General features: G+C 42.5%; 1 long non-coding RNA gene across 1 annotated transcript; it reads right to left on the bottom strand.

Moving 5' to 3' along the window:
• Positions 1-1,540: 1,540 nt before the first annotated feature.
• LOC121260710 lies at positions 1,541-19,657 on the bottom strand. Its single transcript, XR_005939771.1, has 3 exons — positions 19,580-19,657; positions 18,656-18,659; positions 1,541-1,682 (listed from the first exon to the last, which is right to left on the bottom strand). It is a non-coding gene; the product is annotated as an uncharacterized LOC121260710 (long non-coding RNA).
• Positions 19,658-20,311: the final 654 nt, after the last annotated feature.

Raw genomic sequence — 20,311 nt, 5'->3', positions numbered from 1 at the left:
AGAATATTTGCCTCTCTAGCATATCTCCCAATTTACTTGTGTTTAGACTTGAATGTCTTGTGCTTCCCAACTTGGACAACAAGAAGAGTATTATGATGCACATTCATGTTCTCTGCCTCTAGCTCCAAGTGGTGAAATATATCAATAAAAGTCTTAATATTTTTACCAAGTGTCAAAACTAGTTTCATTTGCCCTCTGTTGACTTGGACAAAGATCATATGATAGCGATAATTTGTTGTTCATCAGTGAGATTATTGCCAACAATATTTAGATCATGAATCAAAACAGACATCGACCTTGAATGCTCAGTCCATAGCATATTACTCAAACCTCAAAATAAGAGTACAAAGCCTAGTAGTTGATGTCTCCCATAGGCAATTTTCAGCTCGCTTCACATATCCTAGGTAGATGGGCAGTTCTCAAACTTCCTAATAAGATCATTGTGCATGCTACTAAGCATAGTAAAGCATGCGCCGATCTTTATTTGCCCAAGCATAATAGGCTTCCATATCATGACGATGTTAGAAGAATTCCCTTTCTCAGGTTATATCATAAGACGTGACATTTTTTAGAACCTCTTGATCATTAAGCATATATTATATTTTTCTATGCCATATGTCAAAATTGGTCTCATCCAGTTTCTCTCCTTTAGTAAGGTTTGTAACTATGTTATTAGTGGTCATTATCATGACATTCATTGCTTGAGATTGAAGTTAGCACACATTTAATTTTATTCCAAAATCTAAGTAGATCATGAAATCCCTTCCTTCATAGTGAAATCAAAAATTTTACAAAAAACTACTAATCATCTCCCACTAGTTAATTTTTACCACATCTAGTTTATTTTGAATAAAATTTATAGAGAAGTCTTAAAAACTCATAACTCATGCACATTTAGTTCATTCATCTAGTATGAAAAATCCATAATTGTTTGCGCTAAACACATTGTGCATAGGCTCCACCCAAAGCCTCGTTGGTAATTTGGTGCATCATGTTAAGGTGACCTTAAAGTATATCAAGAGACGTGAAACACATTTATTTACATGTCCTCAACAATAAAAATGGCATTCCCAATAGTACATTTCCAAACAAAATCCTACTACAAATCTTCTAGAAAAATAATAAATATATAGGGGTGTCGTGTTACCGATATTCCTATAAGCACCTTACCAATATAAATAAGGATAGTGTTTTCATTACAACTTGTTAGTGCCGTGTTTCTCACACTTTTGGGCCAGGCTCCGACAACTTAGTTCTTCCATAATGGGCCTGCAAAATATAGGAGAGAAGGTAACTATGAGAAGGCGGCCTTAGGGTCGAGGAGTCTCCGATGCCAAAGTTAGTAATATTCGTGTCTACCCCCATGAAGTTCGCGTCCTTCGTACTGTTTCCTGTGTCAAAGTCCTTTAATGAAGCGTGGCTCTACAATGACATCATTAGTGTGGCATGTAGCCTGGGTAGTGGTGCCAATAATGTGGCTTGGTTTTCCGATTTCCTTCTCCCAGACAGTACCCTTGGTGGTCTATCGATATCCTTTCTGTCAGAAGATCGAGGGTTCCTTGCACATTACGCCCACGATGCGGACAAGCACTCGAGAGCTGGACACTACTCGAGGGGCCTTCAGATCGACAAGTCACATCCCCTGCAGCATACTCCCTCCTGCAGATTGCGTCCAGAGGACCCTACCCATAGGCCAAGTTGGTTTTGTGCTGGGCCTTTGGTCTTAATTCCCTTAGCTTTCATTGACAGGCACGCTAGGTCTAAAAAGGGGGACAAGGGGAAATCCCCTTACAGTCACCCTGTTAATTCTCACCGGACGAGTACGGCGGGAATTTATCATTATTCGAACCCACCTTGCTACTAAAGCCGAGATCCTTTCGTTGACGTGTGCACGACTCCAAAGTTCAGGGAAACTCCCGTCATTTGGTCATCCTGATAATGCTTCCCCCATTGCTCTTGATTGGCTATCCTTTTGATGATTCTAATGACGTCTTTTCAAGCTCATTAATGTTGAGGATGTCAGGCGGCTCTTCACATTCGCGTCGCTTCGTGGATTGCATTTCTAGAATTCAAAGCAGTTCATACTTCTCCCTTTTGCCATGGGGTGTGGGAGACCAACCCTCGCCTTTCCCCTATATAAAGTCGGAGTTGGAGTTTCATTTATTTTCATTAGGATGTAACCTTTTCGCCATTCTCGTTTTTTCAAACTTTTATTTCCTCTGCTCAATCTTCTTTCCATCCTTCACTATCTTACACGTCGGTGGCGATGGCCTCTGAAAAATCCACTCAACCTAATGTTTCTAGTGGATGTGACGCCGATGTTGGGCCGTCGTTTGGGGGCAGTTATTGGCATTCAAATGCCTGTCGATGCTGGCTTCACTGGCATTCACTTACCAGGTATCGGACTTAGTATTTTTCAAAGTTCCTGATCCCAATAAGGGTACCGTTGATGCTGCGGCCATTCCACACGAGTGGCCCTATTCCCTTCCATGTCTTCATGCGGCCTGAGGTTGCCTTTGCCCTGCCCTGTTCGCGACCTTCTTGACCGTCTTGGTTTGGCCCCCTCCCCAACTGCATCTGAATGCCTAGAGGCTTTTGATTTGTTGCAGCATTATCTAACGGCGTGCTCTGTTGGAATTGGACCCAGACGATGCAGACCTTACCGATCGTGAGTTCCTCTTTACTGATAAGGTGCTACAGTAAAAGGGAAACATCTGTAGTTTCAGGGCGATACACGACATGGTTAACCATGAGCCGAGGTCTCGCAAGGTGAAGTGAGTCACCATGAGTTTTTGATCTGGATGAACTGAGGGAGGGTCCCAGAGGACAAGGTTGTGTGTCCGTTAGCTACTTTCAACAAGGCGCGACGATTGCAGCTGTCCGAGAATGGGTGCAGAAGAATCCTGTTGGTGTCTTCTTTAAAGTCATTCTTTCCAAAGAAATCTTAAAAGATTCTCTGCCTCCCCTTGGCCCCTTCCTTCTGACAATAGGGTGACCGTGGCCCGACCTCAGGTTCTTCCTACTTGGAAATGCCCTTTAGACCCTTCTCCGTCGAGTTCTTCCTACTGGAAGAAGCCTCTCCCAGAGGGCACCCTAGTTCACAACAGGCCCCCCTTTGGAGCTTTGATTCCTCCACAGCGGGAGTCAGCTACCCTAGAGGTCTGCCGCCCTGCTGCCTTTTAACTCTGGTGAAGGTGCCGACTAGGGACTAGCCGACGATCCCCTCGCGACGTCACTGTTGTCTACTACTACTAAGGTATCCACGGACAAGGTTGAGATGGATGCCCTAATCCAGGACATCTTTGCAGCTGAGGTTCCTGGGCGAACTGACGAGGAGCCACATTCTTCTTCATGGATTTCTCCACCTTCTTCATCTCACTCTGTCGTTGGTAGCCACTCCTTTAGAGACGAGGCCGCTAACGAGGGGGCAACAACTACTACTTCCAGCAACCATGCAGAGATGGAGGGCCGCACAGGACGCAAATCCCTTTTGGATATTGTAGTTCGCTCAAGTTCAAGGAGTCTGATCGATGAGCCACCCATCCAAGCAGAGCACCAAAGGAGGGATGATTCCCTTCCGGATATTATAGTCAGCGCGGGTGTAGGGGGTTCGTACAACGAATCGCCTTCCTAGGTGAAGCGCCCAACGGAGGGTGATGCCCTTCTGAATGTTGTCATCAGCTCCGGTCTAGGAGGTTCTTGTAAAGGCCCAACCGCTCCTCTTGAGCTAGCCGCGCAATCGTCTGATGCTGAGGGCTCAGCAGAAGTCATTCCTCCTTTATCCTGGCTGGAAAGGGGAGGAGCCATGTGGAGGCCATCAGATAGGTCGTCAAGTGCTTGTCCGGCTTTTTCCACGAGGGTCGGTCGTTCCTTTGTATCTTTTTCCTTCTTCTTGCTTTTTAGTCTTCCCTTACTACTTGTTGTATGCCGGCCCTTTTTGTTGTCAAGGTACCTCTTAGCTAACGGCTTTTATTATGGACGACCAACACTTCCCTTCGATATGCTCGCGGTGAAAGGGAAGTGAAGGAGCTACTGGAGCGTGAGCTGGAGAGGGTGCGGCTTGACCTAACGGATGAGCGCATGAGGGTTAGGAAGCTAGAGCCCCACCAGAAGAAGCTCAAGAGGAAGGCGAGGGAAGAGAGGGAACAATTAGAGCAGCTTCACCAGAGTCTTCAGGATGACTTATCCCAAGTAGAGGAGGTCGCCCTCCGCTAGGATAGGCAGTTGAAGTTGTTCCTGGAAGTTGGCGACCAGATGTGGGGACACGGGCTTGCCGAGGGCCGTAGGTCGATGCGGGACCACCACTTGGGGAGTCTGGAGCTGCTTTCGCGGTCCTTCATGAAATATCTGCGAGGCCTTAATCTTGCCGACATTCCTACCAACAAGGTGGCAACCTAGGGTAGAAAGAGATGTCTGACGCTTTCCCTAGTCCGGTTGTTCTTGCACCAACCTCTCCAGGGCCGAGTGATCCTGATGCTCTCGAGATTGGTGCTCCTAGCGCTGAGACTTGATAGTTCCATACCTTAGCTTCCCGACATGTTGCGTCTCCATTGTTTTGTTCTTCCTTTCCTTGCCTTTTTGGCTGAATGTATGTACCTGCATTTTGTCGCCCAGCGACTTGTATATAAAGTTAATTAATGAAAATATCTTACTCTTTCATCGTATCAAGTTGCCCATTATGTTTTCTTTTTGTGCATTCTCTTACATTTTTTTTTTTTTTTTGGTGGCCAGCCTAGGGGAATTTTGGCATAGGAGTTTGTAGGGTTCCTACCAACCCCCCTAGCCGGCCGTTCATTCGTCTGCGTTGTACTCGTTTGCCTTTATTAGATAGTTGTCCTCCTAGGACCTCCCTGCGATCTTTCTCGACAATGTCTTCCCAATTTTCTGTCTTACCAGTTGGCCGTATCCGGGTATGTCTTTTCTATATTCCCTTTTCCGCCATTCCATTCCCCTTTTTTTTTGTGGCCGGCCTGGGGGACTGGCCACAAGGATCTCTCATACAAGGCTTTATGGCCCACCCCGCCCGTACCCGGCCTATACCTAAAATCCTGCTAGCCGACGACTTTCCTATTCGTGCTGCTTTCATTGGCCTTTGTCATGTAGCTAGCATTCTCTATATTCTCCTTATGCTAGTTTTCTTTATTTCTCTATTCCTCTTCCAGCCACGTTTTACCCCGCCTGGTTCTTTTATTCTTCCACTTTATCCTTCCTTTCGTGCTGTCTTCCATCGAGGTTGATCCCATGACCCACCATAGGGAGACAAGATAGCCTCAGGCTTGACTTGCCTCCTTCATCTGCGGCGATGTGGGCTACCCGGGAAATTTGGAACTATACCAATCTTCCTTCATTTAGCATTATGTATCCATCCTGCTTGCCAAATAAATTCTTTTGGGGACAGTAGTTAACGTCACAAACCTGAGTCTTTTGGCCTGTATCGCGTCATACTTGTTTTTTTTGCCATGCTGATGTTGTCCGTACAATTGATGTCCGTACCTTTTACTCCAGTATTTGGGCGATTCATAGACTCGGCCCACTCTCCGTTGAGGAGAGGTCAAAAAGCCTTAGGCTAACCTGCCTCTTGAACCCCCCAGGAGGTAATTTCTTTAGGTGAGTATTTGGACATTCTATGACTGAGCCCACTTCTTCTCGTTGACACTATGTAGCTTCCTGTGTAATGCCTTCGGAGATTCTTTTTATGTTGGGTAGCCAAAAGACTAAGCCTGCACTCCATTGAGGAGAGATCAGAATGCCTCAAGTCAACCCGCCCCTTTTCGTTTCCCAAGGAGGTAATATCTTCAGACGGCCATGGGCCCAGTCCACTCTTTCACCGTGATTGGAGTCGAGGTAAGTATTTGGATAGCCTAAAGGTCAAACCCATTCTCCGTTGCGGGAGGATCCGAGCAACCTTTGGCTCAACTTGCCCCTGTTATCAGGCGATGAGTTAATTTTTTCAAGCAGTTTGAGATTGAACTCGCTCCCATTCGTTGACATCATAGGGAAAGGTAAGGATTTGGGCCAAGCTAGGGTTGAACCCACTTTTCGTACGCAACAGAGGTCGGGGTAAGTGTTCGGGCCACCCAAAGGCTAGATTCACTCTCCTCCGCAGGAGGGTCTGAGTGGCCTTTGGCTTGACTCGTCCCTGTTACCCTACGAGCAGGTAGTTTTTCAGGCAGTCTGCAACCGGACCCACTCCCACCTGTTGACACTTACAAGGAAGGTAAAGTTTTTTTATTTTGGGTAGCTGAGGCAGTCCATCGCGGAAGATATAAGGAAACCTTTAGGCCTACCTTTCCCTGTGGTATTCCACGGGGAGATAACTTCAAACAGCGATATAGCTGGTCCGCTCTTCGCCTCGATAGGAGTCAGGAAAAGCTGTTCGGATCGTTGGGGAGGCATGACCCATTCTCCATTGCGGGAGGGGTAGAACAACCTTCGGCCTAGTTCTCCTCTTTAGTCCCACAGGAGGTAAGTTGTTCGGGCAGTTTGAGACTTGACCCGCACATGCTCGTTGATATCGCACGGAAGGTAAGTGTTGGGTCAGACTGGTGCTGATCCCACTCTTCGTTGCAGCAGAGGTCGTGGTAAGTTATTATGGCCGCCAGGGGGGGTGGGCATGACCCACTCTCCATCACGAGAGGGATAGAATAGCCTTCGGCCTAATTCTCCACTTTGATCCAGTGAGAGGTATGTTGTTCGGCCAGTTTGTGACTAGGCCCGCACCCGCCTGTTGACGCTCGCAAGGAAGGTAAGCCTTTGTCTTCGGGCGGCCAGCACTCCGTCGCAAGAGGGATAAGGTAACCCTTTGGACTACCTTTCCCTTTAGTATCCCACGGGAGAGGTAAGTTATTCAAACAGCGATGTGGTTGATCCTCTCTTCACTGCGATAAGGGTCAAGGTAAGCTATTTAGGCCGCCGAGGGGGACCAAGTCTCACTCTCCATCGCGGGTGGGATAGAGCGGCCTTGGCCTAGCCCTTCCCTTTGACCCCGCAGGAGGTATGTTGTTCGGGCAGTTTGGGACTGGACCCGCTCCCACCCAAAGACATCGTAGGGAAGGCAAATATTAATTCATTGATGGCTTTGTCGTTGTAGACTTAGTCACAAATTATTTGGTTGGCGCTTTACTGATAATATGAAAGTTCGATGTAGGCGTTTTGCACTGTCTTGAAAAATCACGTTTTTCATTAAATATCAGTAAATTACACGTTTGAGAAAAAGATATTACAAGATAAAGGGAAACGGAGTTTTCGGCTGGGGAGGTTGTTGTTCATTCTTCCTTCTGGGGCCATGCATCCCCTTACTCTCCCTCGAGCCCGATAGGGCGAGTCGCAGACAAAGGCCTACTAGGGCTCTTCTAGTGGTGCATGGCCTAATCTTTCCAGGCAGTGCAGTCCGAGGTAAGCCCACCATCCTTCTGCTTTAGTTCTTAGACGTAGCATTCTCTTGTCAAGACATGTTCGCCTCAGACTTCTCCCACTCCTTGGGAAGTTGGGAACTTCATCTTGAGGTGGTAGGTCGATGTGACGGCCTGCAAGTTGTTAAGGATGGGACTTCCAATAATGGCGTTGTATGACGATGGGGTTCTTACTACCAGGAAGTTGACCATGACAGGGGTCGTGCAAGGGCTGCTACCGGCGAGTACTGACAACGTGATGGTTTCCACAGGCTGAACCACACTTCTGGAGAAACCTTTCAATGGCATGGGGGCCAGTTGCAGCTGAGCAGCATCTATTCCCATTATGGTGAAAGCTCCCCAGAATAGGATGTCGGCAGAACTCCCGTTGTCAATAAGGATTTTGCGAGTGGTGAAGTTGGCGATGAGCATAGTAACCACCAATGCGTCGTCGTGGAGGTATAGGAACCCCCTTCCTAGTCGGCCTCCATAAAGGAGATGACAGGGGTAGGCTCACCCCTTCAATGCTTGGCGGGATGGTATTCAACCGAGTACACCTCGTGGTACCAAGCCCGCCAGGCGTGTGCTTTTCTACTCGAGGAAACACCCCCACCCTCAAATCTTTTTGCTATGGTTTGGATTTCTCCGAGTGGAGGTCCCTATGTGGTTGGGAATGAGGATGATCTTGTTGTGGTTCCAGCGTCGGTGGTCGCCGCTGGGGGCTATCTACCCTCCTGTGTCGGTTGCCTCGGTCCCTGCTCCTTTCTCTCGACCTTCCCCTTCCTCCCTGCTCCAGTCTCCAAGTTGGGGGGTGGTGTTGCATGTGATGTCCCCAAATTCCACTTGGGATTGGAAAGACATTTGAAGCATCGAGACATGCAACGCAAGGTTACCTGCCCCCGTTCATGACATATATGATGTAATGTTTCTAACATGCATCTAGCATTATGCAATATTGTAGCAGATAATTTTTTTCTTTAGCAATACTATGCACCAAACTGAAAATATTTCAAATACTTAAAACATACTTCATACATAATGACATACTAAACAACTGAGATCACAACGCTAATCTAAAATGGTTGCAATCAAAAGAGTACTAGAGATTCAACTCCGTGAGTACAAGTAGTAATTTAAGTTAACTACTATACTATCATTGACATCGCACTGTCGCTTAGTCGATCGTTTCCAATTGGTCAATTCTCAGCTCTCTTTCAGATCTTGTAACAAGATCTACCATTCGGGGGGGGAATGGCAGTTAGGACTACCACAGTGAGATTTGATTACAAATCTCAGCAAGTTAACAAAAAAACCTCCACATAGGTTAATGATACATGCATGGCAGTAAAAGCATATTTATTAACCCTCACTTGTGATAGAGGAATATCGTGATAACATCATTACCCTTGGGGATTACAAGAAAAACGCTACAACGTAACCCAAAAACCAAGTAACAAAAGAAGCCAATAAAAACCGGGTAAAAACAACCAGCAACTAACAAGCCTTAAAATAAAAAAAATAAAAAAAAAATAAAAAAAAAAAAAAAAAAAAAAACCAACCAACCAACCTAAATAAAAGTATCTGACGCTCATATTCTATCCTGCAGACCAATTATCAACTTTGAGATTCCCTTTGATTCAACCAACAACATACCAAATTAAGACCTCAAAGAGGGGAGACCAATGTTATCCACATTTAAAATACCTTTAAGCTTTCACGGAATATCACCAAAAGTATTCCATGTACCAGATTGTTGACTCGAGCCCAGCCGAGCAAGAAAATTAGCTCCTAAATTTCCTTCTCTATAAACATGGCTTATCTTGACTTGCAACCATTTTACCACAAGTAAAGAATCCAGCTCAATCTCAATTCTATGCAGCTCCAACTCCTTACAATGTTGCAGCCCATAATAAAAGCTAATAATTCTACTTCATTATTAGAGCCATGAGACAACTCTTTAGCAAAAGCCAACCTCAAACGACCCTAATCATCTCGAATAAGGCCACCCGCCCCCATGCAACCTGAATTTCCCAACGAACTCCCATCCACATTCAATTTGAACCATCCCCTATTCGGTCTATTCCATTTTACCAAGTAGACCTATTTGCATAAAGGAGCTTTAACCGGAATAGAAAAGGCAGCCAATATTTGATCATCGCCATCTTTTTACTTTTTTACTCGCCCTCAAGCACAATCCCATCCATGCAATTGCTGCCTTAATTGCACACCACATTGACTGCACAGAAACTTTTTTCTCTTCCATATGAGCCTTGCACCGCCACACCCAAACGGACCAAGTTAAAATAATTGGAATCAAAGCAAGCAACGTACCTTTTTGGGAAAAGTGTGAGGCCCATCTAAACCAAAGCTCTATAGTAGCTTTCCAAGGCCTAGAGGAATCATAAGGCATCCCCAAACTCAGAGACGCCCTGCACCAAACTTCTGCTGCTAGCGAGCCAGTGGCCAATACATGATCTTGATCTTCTATACAACACCGTTCACAGCACTCACATTTAGAAACCACGGGAATGCCCACATCTTTAATACGCGCATCCACACTGAGGCAAAAATTTAAAGCCTTCCACAATGTAACCGAGTATTTCTTTGGAAGTACTGAGTGCCAAATCCAAAGAGCCCATTCAGATTTTGGGGCCCTAACACGAATACAATCCCAAGCCGATTTCGAAGAAAAATTACCATTCAATGACGGTTTCCAAATTAGAATATCAGCCCATCCTTATGCTCACCTAAAGATACCAAAATTTCCTCAAGCTTAGAATCCCCCACCAATCTTCGAAGAAGTTCCACATCCCACCCATTCTAAATTTGACACTCCCTTATTGTGAGGAAATGGAGCTCCGAGATCTCACAAGAATCAATAAGAGGACCGAATTTTATCCAGTTATCCCTCCAGAAGGAAACCTGACCATCCCTTAACTTCCACAAAGAGTTATCCAACACCTTAGGTAACACTGCTACTATTCTCTTCCAGAATAAAGAGCCTTTACTGGCATCAATCAAGAAGACATGACTATCCTTGACATATTTTGCCTTGAAGAAATTGACCCAAACTAAGTTTTGAGTTAATAAATTCCAGGCAAACTTCATGAAAAGATATACCTACACATCTTCAAATTTCCTTAGTCCTATGCCCCCTTCAAGAGTCGGGTTGCACACCTTGACCCAAGAAACCCACTTCCTTTTTGGCTTACCATTAAACGAACCCTAGAAAAAATTACTCATGAGCCGATTGAGGCTAGCCACCACAGTCTTGGGAGCATACAAAACAGAAAAATGTAAATGGGGATACTTGCCACAATATGCCTTAACAACAAGATGCGAGCCCCAGAAGATACAAACTTCTTCTGCCAACCTTCAACTAGGCCACGGATCTGGTGCATTAAATCATCAAAATGAGTCACTTTTAGCGTACCTGAAACCAAAGGCGCGCCTAAGTACTTAACCGGAAAAGAGCCCTCGGAGAACGAAGTAATTCTCAAAGTACTTCTCTCTACTCACAACTTGACCAGACCAATCTTCATACTTAGCAAAAACATCCCTGATAACACGAAGCAAGGACTTCCCACCTTTAACAAACACAACAATGTCATCCACATAAAACAAATGCGATATAAGAGGAGCACCCCGAGGATGGGAAAATGGAATAATCATCCCATTTCCAAACATATACTTTAACAATCTAGATAACATTTCTTCCACAAGAATAAACAAATAGGGAGACAAAGGGTCCCCCTGCCTCAAACCATGCCCACTGGGGAAGAAGCCTTTCATAGTGCCATTCATAACCACAGAGAACCATGGTGTGGAAATACATTGCCTGATCAACTCGCAAACTCGAGAGCCAAAACCAAACAAAGACATAACCTGTAATAAGAAACCCCAGTCAACACTGTCATACACTTTAGCCATATCCACTTTAGACATAACCTGCTTATTCAACAATTGAATCATCTCTAGCGCCAGAATAATATTCTCAAATATACTTCTTCTAGGTAAGAAAACTCTCTGTTCTGGTGAAATGATCCTATTTAAAATAGGCAACAATCTACGAGCCAGAATTTTGGAAAAGACCTTATAGATCACAGAACACAAACTGATGGGCCTAAATTTGTCAAACCCAGTTGGGTTTTACACTTTCGGAAGTAGCACAATATAAGAAGTTGAATAGAATCTGGGTAATGGGGATCCTCTAAAACAATTCCCTAACTGCTACCACCACATCAGCCTCCACAATATCCCAACACGAACAGTAGAACCCAAAACCAAATCCATTTGGACCTGGACTACTATCAGTCGGAATAGAAAACATAGCCTCTTTCACCTCTTGGATTGAAGGGAGCTGAAGGAGAAGATTATTTTCCTCCTCCAAAACAACATTTTGCACAAACAGAGATAAATCTAGGGGATCCCTCATTGGTCTTGCCTTAAGGAAGTCACTCCAAAAATCCACAGCCCCATCATGGATAGCCTCCAAAGAATTTAAACAGGAACCATCTAGGAGTCGCATTTCCTGAACAATCAGCTTATTCATAGAAACCAATCTTAGCCTTTTGTGATAGCCGGGTCTCTTCTCTGAGAAACCAAATCTCAAGCTCTTCCTTGGCAATTAATAATTCAAACTCAACTTCCTCATAAAAATTAGCTTGCAACTGACTTTCAAGTCGTTCAAGTTGCTTCTCCAAATCATTAATATTAGTCTCAGTGTGCCCAAAAACTCTACGATTCCGATCCTTTAAAACCACTTTCAACTTTTTAAATTTAGCAGCAAGCCAAAAGAACCCCACATCAGCAACTTGAACCTGCCAAGAGCCTTGCACAACCTCTCTAAAATTCTCATAAGATGCCTACATTTGTTGGAATTTAAATGAAGAAGGCCCATATCTACATGCCTGCCTCTTTAAGACAAAGGACATTGGAGTGATCCGACGTCGAGTGAGGCAAATACTTACACAAAGCATTAGGTAACAAGTGCACAGACAAAGGATTTAGTAGGCATCTATCCAGTTTCAACCAGTTTCTAGCCAAGCCACTCTGCCCATCACACCAAGAAAACCTCGGCCCCATTGATTTCATTTCCGTTAACCCACAAGCCTCAATAAAATCATTGAACTCATCTATTGCAATTCTTGACCTGGGTCTACGACCACTACGTTCATCATCCCCACGAATAATATTGAAATCACCAAGACATAGACAAGGGGTATCTTGCACTACATCCAACTTTAACTACCTCCACAGCTCTCGCCTCTCCAAATGATTACATTTTGCATAGACCACAGAAACCACAATATCGCATGAGTCAACCTTAAGCAAGACAGACACATGTTGATCACTAAATTGACTAACCGAAACCTCTAACCCATCCTTCCATAGTAACCATAATTTCCCACCAAAGCTTTGATTAGAAAACCCATATTCAAACTTCAAACAATTTTTCAAACCTTCTAGGTTACTTTCATCAACAAAAGGCTCAGCTAACAAAAGAAAATTTACCTGGAATTTCCTCACCAACTTACAAAGTCTTCTCCGTGACAATTGAATCCCATGGATATTCCAAAAAAGTGATTGACAAATCATAAATTCATCTGAACGGGCTTGCTAGGAACCCGAGATGAGCTTCTGAGAAATCTTCCACCTTTAACAACATTCTTAGCCGTTATAGCACCCCCCATCAGAGGGATAGTCTTTTTTTTGTACACATGCTTAGCCCTTTCTTCATCTGGCTCCGAGACATAATCTTCAACCACTCCATCCGGTGGTAACTCATCAACTAGAATCATAACCGCCAAGGACCCCATCTCTTCTATAGGACCATGTATCGCCCCATCCTCTGCCACCATCTCAACTAACACTTCATGCATCATCATACCACATGGCACCATTACCATCGGAGAACACCTTGAATGCACATCATGACTTGCAGCCACAATACCCGACTCTACCAACTCTGTTTCTATATATTCACGAACTCCACCACAAATCTGCACTTCCGAAGAACTAGGAACGTCCACAGTGATATCCACATTTTCAACCACCAAAACATTCAAAACAGATAAATCAGCATGTAATTCAACATCCCGCACGTCACTTACACTAACGAGTGCTTGATCCTCTTCCATCGTGTCCTAACTACCAATCACAAGTAATTCTTTAGCAGCACAATCTTCATTAGAACCTACAAATTAGCGTAACTAGGACCAGCCAGGTCCCTATCCACCATTGCATCCATTCCCTCCCACATTAACAATAGCAACATTTGCAGGCAATTCAGGCCGCGAATCATCTATTGTTGGCAAGGATACCAACTTATCATTCGGCGCAACAGTAAGTTTCATTACGTCATTCGGCGTATCTTCCACAGTTGTCTTAGGCTTCCAAATATTCACCATCTTCTTCGTTTCCTTTTCAATCCCCTTTTTTTTCCTATCAGCAACCTTAGTGCCACCACCCATCCATTTGCATGTCTTTAAGTAATGCTCCTGGATAGAACATTTAGAACAAAATGCCGGGAGCGTCTCACACTCAACCTCAATATAGAAACTTGAGGCATGATGAGGATTTCCAATCCAAATTTTCCTAACCGGTTCCTTAGCCGCATCTAATTCCAAGCAAACTCGTGCCCCATCGGTTCTCATCGCACATTTGGTGGCATTATCTCAACGCAAAAACCAACCCAACGGGGCTGTGACATTCATCAAGAACGATTCATAGTAGAAGTTAGGTGGTAAACCAGGGAGGAATACCCACACCGGTACTAAAGAGGGCTTTGTATCCTCATCAAATCTCGTATGCCAATGGAACCTTCGAAATGGGACCCCATCTACATAAGAAGCCTCCCTCAACAAGGCCTTCAGAAAATCAGCCTCGTTGCTCAAACACACGAACACATTCCTAGGCTTCCTCATTGCTGAAACCATCGACTGCGAACTCAGACCCCAGCAATTTTGGATGAACATTCTGATTGCATCAGGGGACGGACGTTGCCTAAGAAATTTAGGGACCATGGAAAATCGAAATGGAGCAGCAAATTTTTCAATTTCCTCCTTGGAGAACAAAACACCATAGACTTCACCATCTATGACTTTAGCTGGACGAAATGGAACTTCAGTCTCAGGTAACGGTTACAGTGAATAAGCCACCAACTCAGCAAACATACACTGTCGGCCAGCCGTCGCCAATGGCCCAGGAAGAGCCCCGGCGGCCGCCATACAGCACACAGTCAAACAAAACCTAGCATAGCACGATTAAGATGAAAGGGTATTCTGGTCATTGTTTGTAAATTAAGATAGCAGACACACCGCTCGAGCATGTGAACTTGAAACTTGACGTGACATATGAACTTAATCTAAATAAAATGAACTTGAACTGAAACATGGACTGAACGTGAACTTGAATATGACTAAACATGAACATGGAACATGACTAGATGTGAACTTGAACTTTGACACTCAAAATTATTTTGCCAGTTGATTCCTCAAGAATAGTGAACAATCAGAATAATTCCACCTAACATATTCTGTCAGAGATACTCAGACAATCAGAATGATTATACCATAAGTATTTTAAAAGAGATACCCTAGCAATCAGAACGATTACGCCAGGAGCATTTGACTAAAGGTATTCTAACAATCAAAATGATTACTCCGAAAGTACCTCGCGTGAATTATAAATAGAGATGCTCAAAAAATCATAGTGATTACATCACGAGTATCCCAGACATGACTGATTGAGAAAATACTGTTTTAGAGACGCACTCTATACTTGAGACATGACGTTACTTGAAGCGAAATGATAGATGATATGATATACGTAACGTGACATATACGTGAAATGCATGGCTTGACGTAACATGAAATAGATAAACAATTCGTTATATAGCATAACACGTAACAGACAACATACTTAACATGGCATACTTACAACAGTGAATATTACATAACATGACATACATGTAACTGATGGCATACTTAACTTAACATGACATACTTACAATGTATAGCAATACGTGACAGAATATCTTGTGTACTAGATGAATAACTCATGACAGAATAAATTATGTGTAACAGATAAATATGTAATGACTTGGCATGGCACATATGATAACATACATATATACACTTTAGTTCCCTTACTTATTACTCATACACATTAAACTGCTAGTAAGTTAAAAGCTAATTTACCTCCATCTTCGCGTTTCTAGACAAAACTCAAGTGCGATCATGAGAAACTCAAAGTAGTTATTTCTAAAATTTAGAAATTAATCACTAACAATTAGGAATATGGAAAAATATCAACTTAGGGTAAAATTACCATTTTACCCCCTAACTAAAGGATTTTGCATCCTAACTCCAAAAATACCAAAATTTACATACCTCATATAAATTTTTTCCTAAGCTCAAAAATCAATTCAAAAAAATTTAAAACTAAATACAACCATTAAAACTTACATAGGCTATTTCCCTTTATTTTTGTTGCAATTCTTTCAAATTTCAAAACTCATGATTAAACTAAAATTTTTCTTCTAATATACTCATAACATATTGCTAAGAATAATCATCTTTTGAGTCATGAAAAAAGTCATTAAAATTACTAAAACCATACTTGAACTTTTTGGTTTCTTTTGAAGTCCAAAAACATATTTTTGTTTCTAACTTGCTTTTATCAACCTCTTGATCCATGACTTATAAAGATGTGATTTTCAAACCAAAATATCACATGATTTAAAAAGGTGTCGTAAAATAGATCCAAGCTTTAAACTCAAGATCACATGGTTAAAATCAATCAAAACATGAATTTAGCCAAGAACATCAACATTTTGGCCTATTCGAATATCTCCTTGCATATAATTTCATATCTTTAAAACTAACATCATATCTTCAAAAAAATATTCTAACATGTATATAAGAGGTTTAGGATTTTTAAATAAGAATATCAAAGTCATTGGAAAAAGATTAAACCATAAAAGATTAAATTTCTCAAAACAGAAACTGTTTTTCCTCTTCCAGTTTCTAAGTTTCAAGATCTAAGAAAATCTTTTACCAAAACTTTTAATCATGCAACAAATCCTTGACCAATAATCATATACACATGTTAACTCCATAAGAATTTTGGATCAAGATCATTCATTAACTTGGTCAAAAACTTCAAAATATAACGCACTCTCCAGTTTATCGCCCAAAATAACCTTTCTGGGGTTTAAACAACTTTTTACCAAACAAATGATCTCCAAATAGAACCAATAAGATATCCACGTAAACTAAACTAAAAAAGGAACAAATTTCATGAAACATTCCAAGAAAGGACATACAAAAGCTTCGAATTAGGCATGCAAAAGAGTTAAGAAAAGTGGCCCGAGAGTGTCTTTTGTGTTTTATCAAAGAAAAGTGTAAATGAGAGATTATTTTCGTGTGAAGTGGGCTGGAGGGCTTCTTACACAACTATAGAAGATTATAAGGCTGAAATAAAACTTGAATGTTGGTCTTTTCTACCCAATACAATATACAAAAATCAGCCCAAGATATTTTCTCTAGGTTGAGTGTAAAATTGAAAGAGTGAGGTGGCCCTTTAGCCTTTTACTTCAAGAACCTTCTAGGCCCTTCTTTTGCTAAGATCTGGCCAGCCAAGTGGAGGTGCAAACTTAGCCAAGAAGCAATGTTAATGTGGTCCAATTCATAGGCCTTTAATAGGCCTAAACCGAATGGGCCTAAATTTTGGGGTTTTAAGAGGGTTTGGGTTGCTATCAAGCCCAAATCCAATATCTCTTGGCCCAATCAATCTTTCAAGATTAAGCTAATTGAATAATGATGTTCTAATACAATTTGAACGATTAATAGCATGTAGAAGTAATTTAATCAAGCGATTAAGCATAATGCAAGAAACTTATTCATTTAGATTTTGGAGGTCAACTTTATGGTTTGGATAAAACCGTTTAGGATTTCGATTTCAACCATGCTTTTGGGTTCTCAGTTGATTAAATTACTTTGGTTGGAAATCCTCTTTGGTTTGGCATAATTTGATTGGTCGGATGGATTAGAGTTTTTGCTTAGGTGGCATGATCTCACACCTTGATTCCTTCAAATCCATCAAATGTTCATCATGGTGCCAAGTGTCTAGTAATATTCACTATATGTGGTAAGATCTTGTCAAGTGTCCAAATGAAACTTCTCTAATTTAGTTTGGACATTCCACACTGTGATTTTGAAAGCACTGCACTTGGTGTACTTACCGAGGTTACTATTCACTCCAAAAAAGTGAAATATAAACTTAGTACTAAAAAATCATAAATATTTATATTTACCTGTAGTGAAAATCGTTTGCCGAATTTCAACCCTGAAGTGTTCCTAAAAATAATTTCATAGTTTCAAATAGGTGTTTCGTCCGAAAACATGAAAATAGATTTATTACGCCATAAAGTACTAAATAATCAACCGAGTCTAACGGCGCAGAACATAATACATTGTGACACTTATAACTACCTCAAACAATTAGAATCGCACTTCTGGCACCATAATAAGTTATAACACTGACTATGTTGACAGATTAAAACTTATGCGATTGGTCGATTCGTGAAAACTTATGGGATTTTCACAAGGTTCCTAAATCCAATAGAAATTTCACCATTAAATTTTTAGCGGACTGTTACATTGTCTTTCCTGCTTTGCATATTCCCTCCTCATTTGCTGGGAGAAGCAATCATCGGTATTATGTGAGGTAGACCTACGGTATGTGTAGTAGCGGCGTGCTATAGCCCGGTCGTCCTCTCTTCAGGCAGCGGAGGTGTCGGCCTCGTGGATGGTGAATCCTGGGCCAGTCGAGCCGAGGTCCTGTCTTGGTCGTCGGTGGTCATGAGCTCCTTGTTGAACCAGGCTAGGTAGAACTTTAGGCTTTCATCTTCCGCCTATTTGATAGTGAGGAGGTACGCCGCTGGACGCGGCCTCCTTCGACTCGACATGAACTGAGTCAGAAAAAATCTGGCTAGCTCTCCAAAACTATCCACCGAACCATACGGGTGTCGACTCCTTCAGGGATAGCAGAAACGCTCTGCACATTACTTCACCCAGGAAGCCATGCATCATCATGTAAGCCTTGAAGGTTTCCAGGTGCTCAAGAGGGTCCATTCCTCCGTCATATATTTCCATAGTTGGGACCCAAAACTTTGGTGGTAAAGGCACCGCCATCACCTCCTCCATGTAGGGTAGACCAGTGCTTGTGAGCAGCTGGTCCACCTTTGACGACGTACCCACATTCCTTGCTATCTCCTTATATTTTCCTTTAAGATTATGGAACTCGTCCTACATGTTCTTCTGCTCCTCTTCCCTATTCGGTCTAGCTTGCGTGTTCCAGGACCCCACATGCTCACTATCATTGGACTCTACTCCGTCGTCCCACTCCTGCTGAGGTTTTCTGAGTTCCTCATTTTCTTTACAAAGTGTTTACACCTCATCGATTAACATCGTCACCCATTCCTCCATGTTTTTCAATCTTACTTCCATAGCGTCTCCCATGTCTCTTCTGAATTGTCCAGAACGGGTTGTCGCAGTCATGAGAAAGACACGTAAGATTTACAAGAATTCCACAAACGGCGCCATTGTTAACATTATGTTTCGCACACCTTTGGTCAGGTTTCGACAACTCAGGTCTTCCGAAACGTGCCTGCAAAAGATAGGAGAGAATGTAACTAGAAGAGGGTGGTCTTGGGGCCAGGGAGTCTCTGATGCCAAAGTTAGTAAATATTCTTGGAAGTTTATAAATAAGTGAGAGAGTTTAGGGATCTGAGAGAGTTTCTCGTTTCTGGGACTTCCTATTTATACTATAAGCCTGCGGGGACAGATCGTGTCTGCCTCCATGAAGTCCACACCCTTCATATTGTTCCCTACGTCAGAGTCCTTTAATGCAGCGTGTCTCTACGACGGCATCATTCATGTGGTGTGTAACCAAGGTAGTGGTGCCATTAATACGACGTGGTTTTTCGATTTCCTTCTCCCAGACAGCATCCTTGGTGGTCTGTCGATATCCATTCTATCAGAAAATCGAGGGTTCCCCGCACATTACGCACACGATGCGGACGAGCACTCGAGAGTTGGACACTACTCGAAGGGCCTTCAGATCGACAAGTCTCATCCCTTGCAGCACACTCCCTCCTACAGGTTGTGTCCAGAGGACTGTACCCATGGGCCGGGTTGGAGACTTTGTTCATTCTGGGCTGGGCCTTTGGTCTTAATTCCCTTAGCTTTCATTCACAGGCCCACTAGGTCTAATAGGGGAGGGGGGGAGAAATCCTCTTACACACCTTATCCATCCCATAGAAATAAATACATGCATTACACATGTGCACAACAAATTATCAATGATAATATATCAATTTTGATTAAAAAAATAATAAAAAATTAACTCGAACATTTAATCATAATGGTAGCATGATGATTCAATGGCTAGAGGACCCACATTCTCGCTTAACACGAAGGAGTTTAATAGGTCATATAATCTTGGGATGCATATTCATTATGTACATGCATTTAACTATAACAATTCAAAATATGCATCCACATATTTAACAAAAATCATATAATCTGTATAAATATTCATGTAACTCATAAAAATTGGACTTCAGAAAGTATAACAAGTGTTCCAAAAATAATTTTTATTACCATCATTTTTTAAGACTTTTACCTAAATAATAATTTATAAAAAATATTTTCAAGACTCAAAGTAAACAAACAATCATATGTATTAGCTTAGCAAACAAACCCAAGCTTACACTTACCAAAGGTGTCAAAAAAATGGTAACGTAAACTACTACACGCTCCTGCACTTGCCCAGTGTGTGTGGGCTTTGCTTTTCACTAAGAAATAGCATTGTTCCTTTTACACTCGCACCATAGAGTGTATATCACCTCTGCC

This window comes from Juglans microcarpa x Juglans regia, chromosome 4D (genome assembly GCF_004785595.1).
Source record: "Juglans microcarpa x Juglans regia isolate MS1-56 chromosome 4D, Jm3101_v1.0, whole genome shotgun sequence".
NCBI lineage: Eukaryota > Viridiplantae > Streptophyta > Magnoliopsida > Fagales > Juglandaceae > Juglans > Juglans microcarpa x Juglans regia.
The sequence above is the reverse complement of the archived record's forward strand: the minus strand, read 5'-3'. Positions and strand labels throughout refer to the sequence as shown.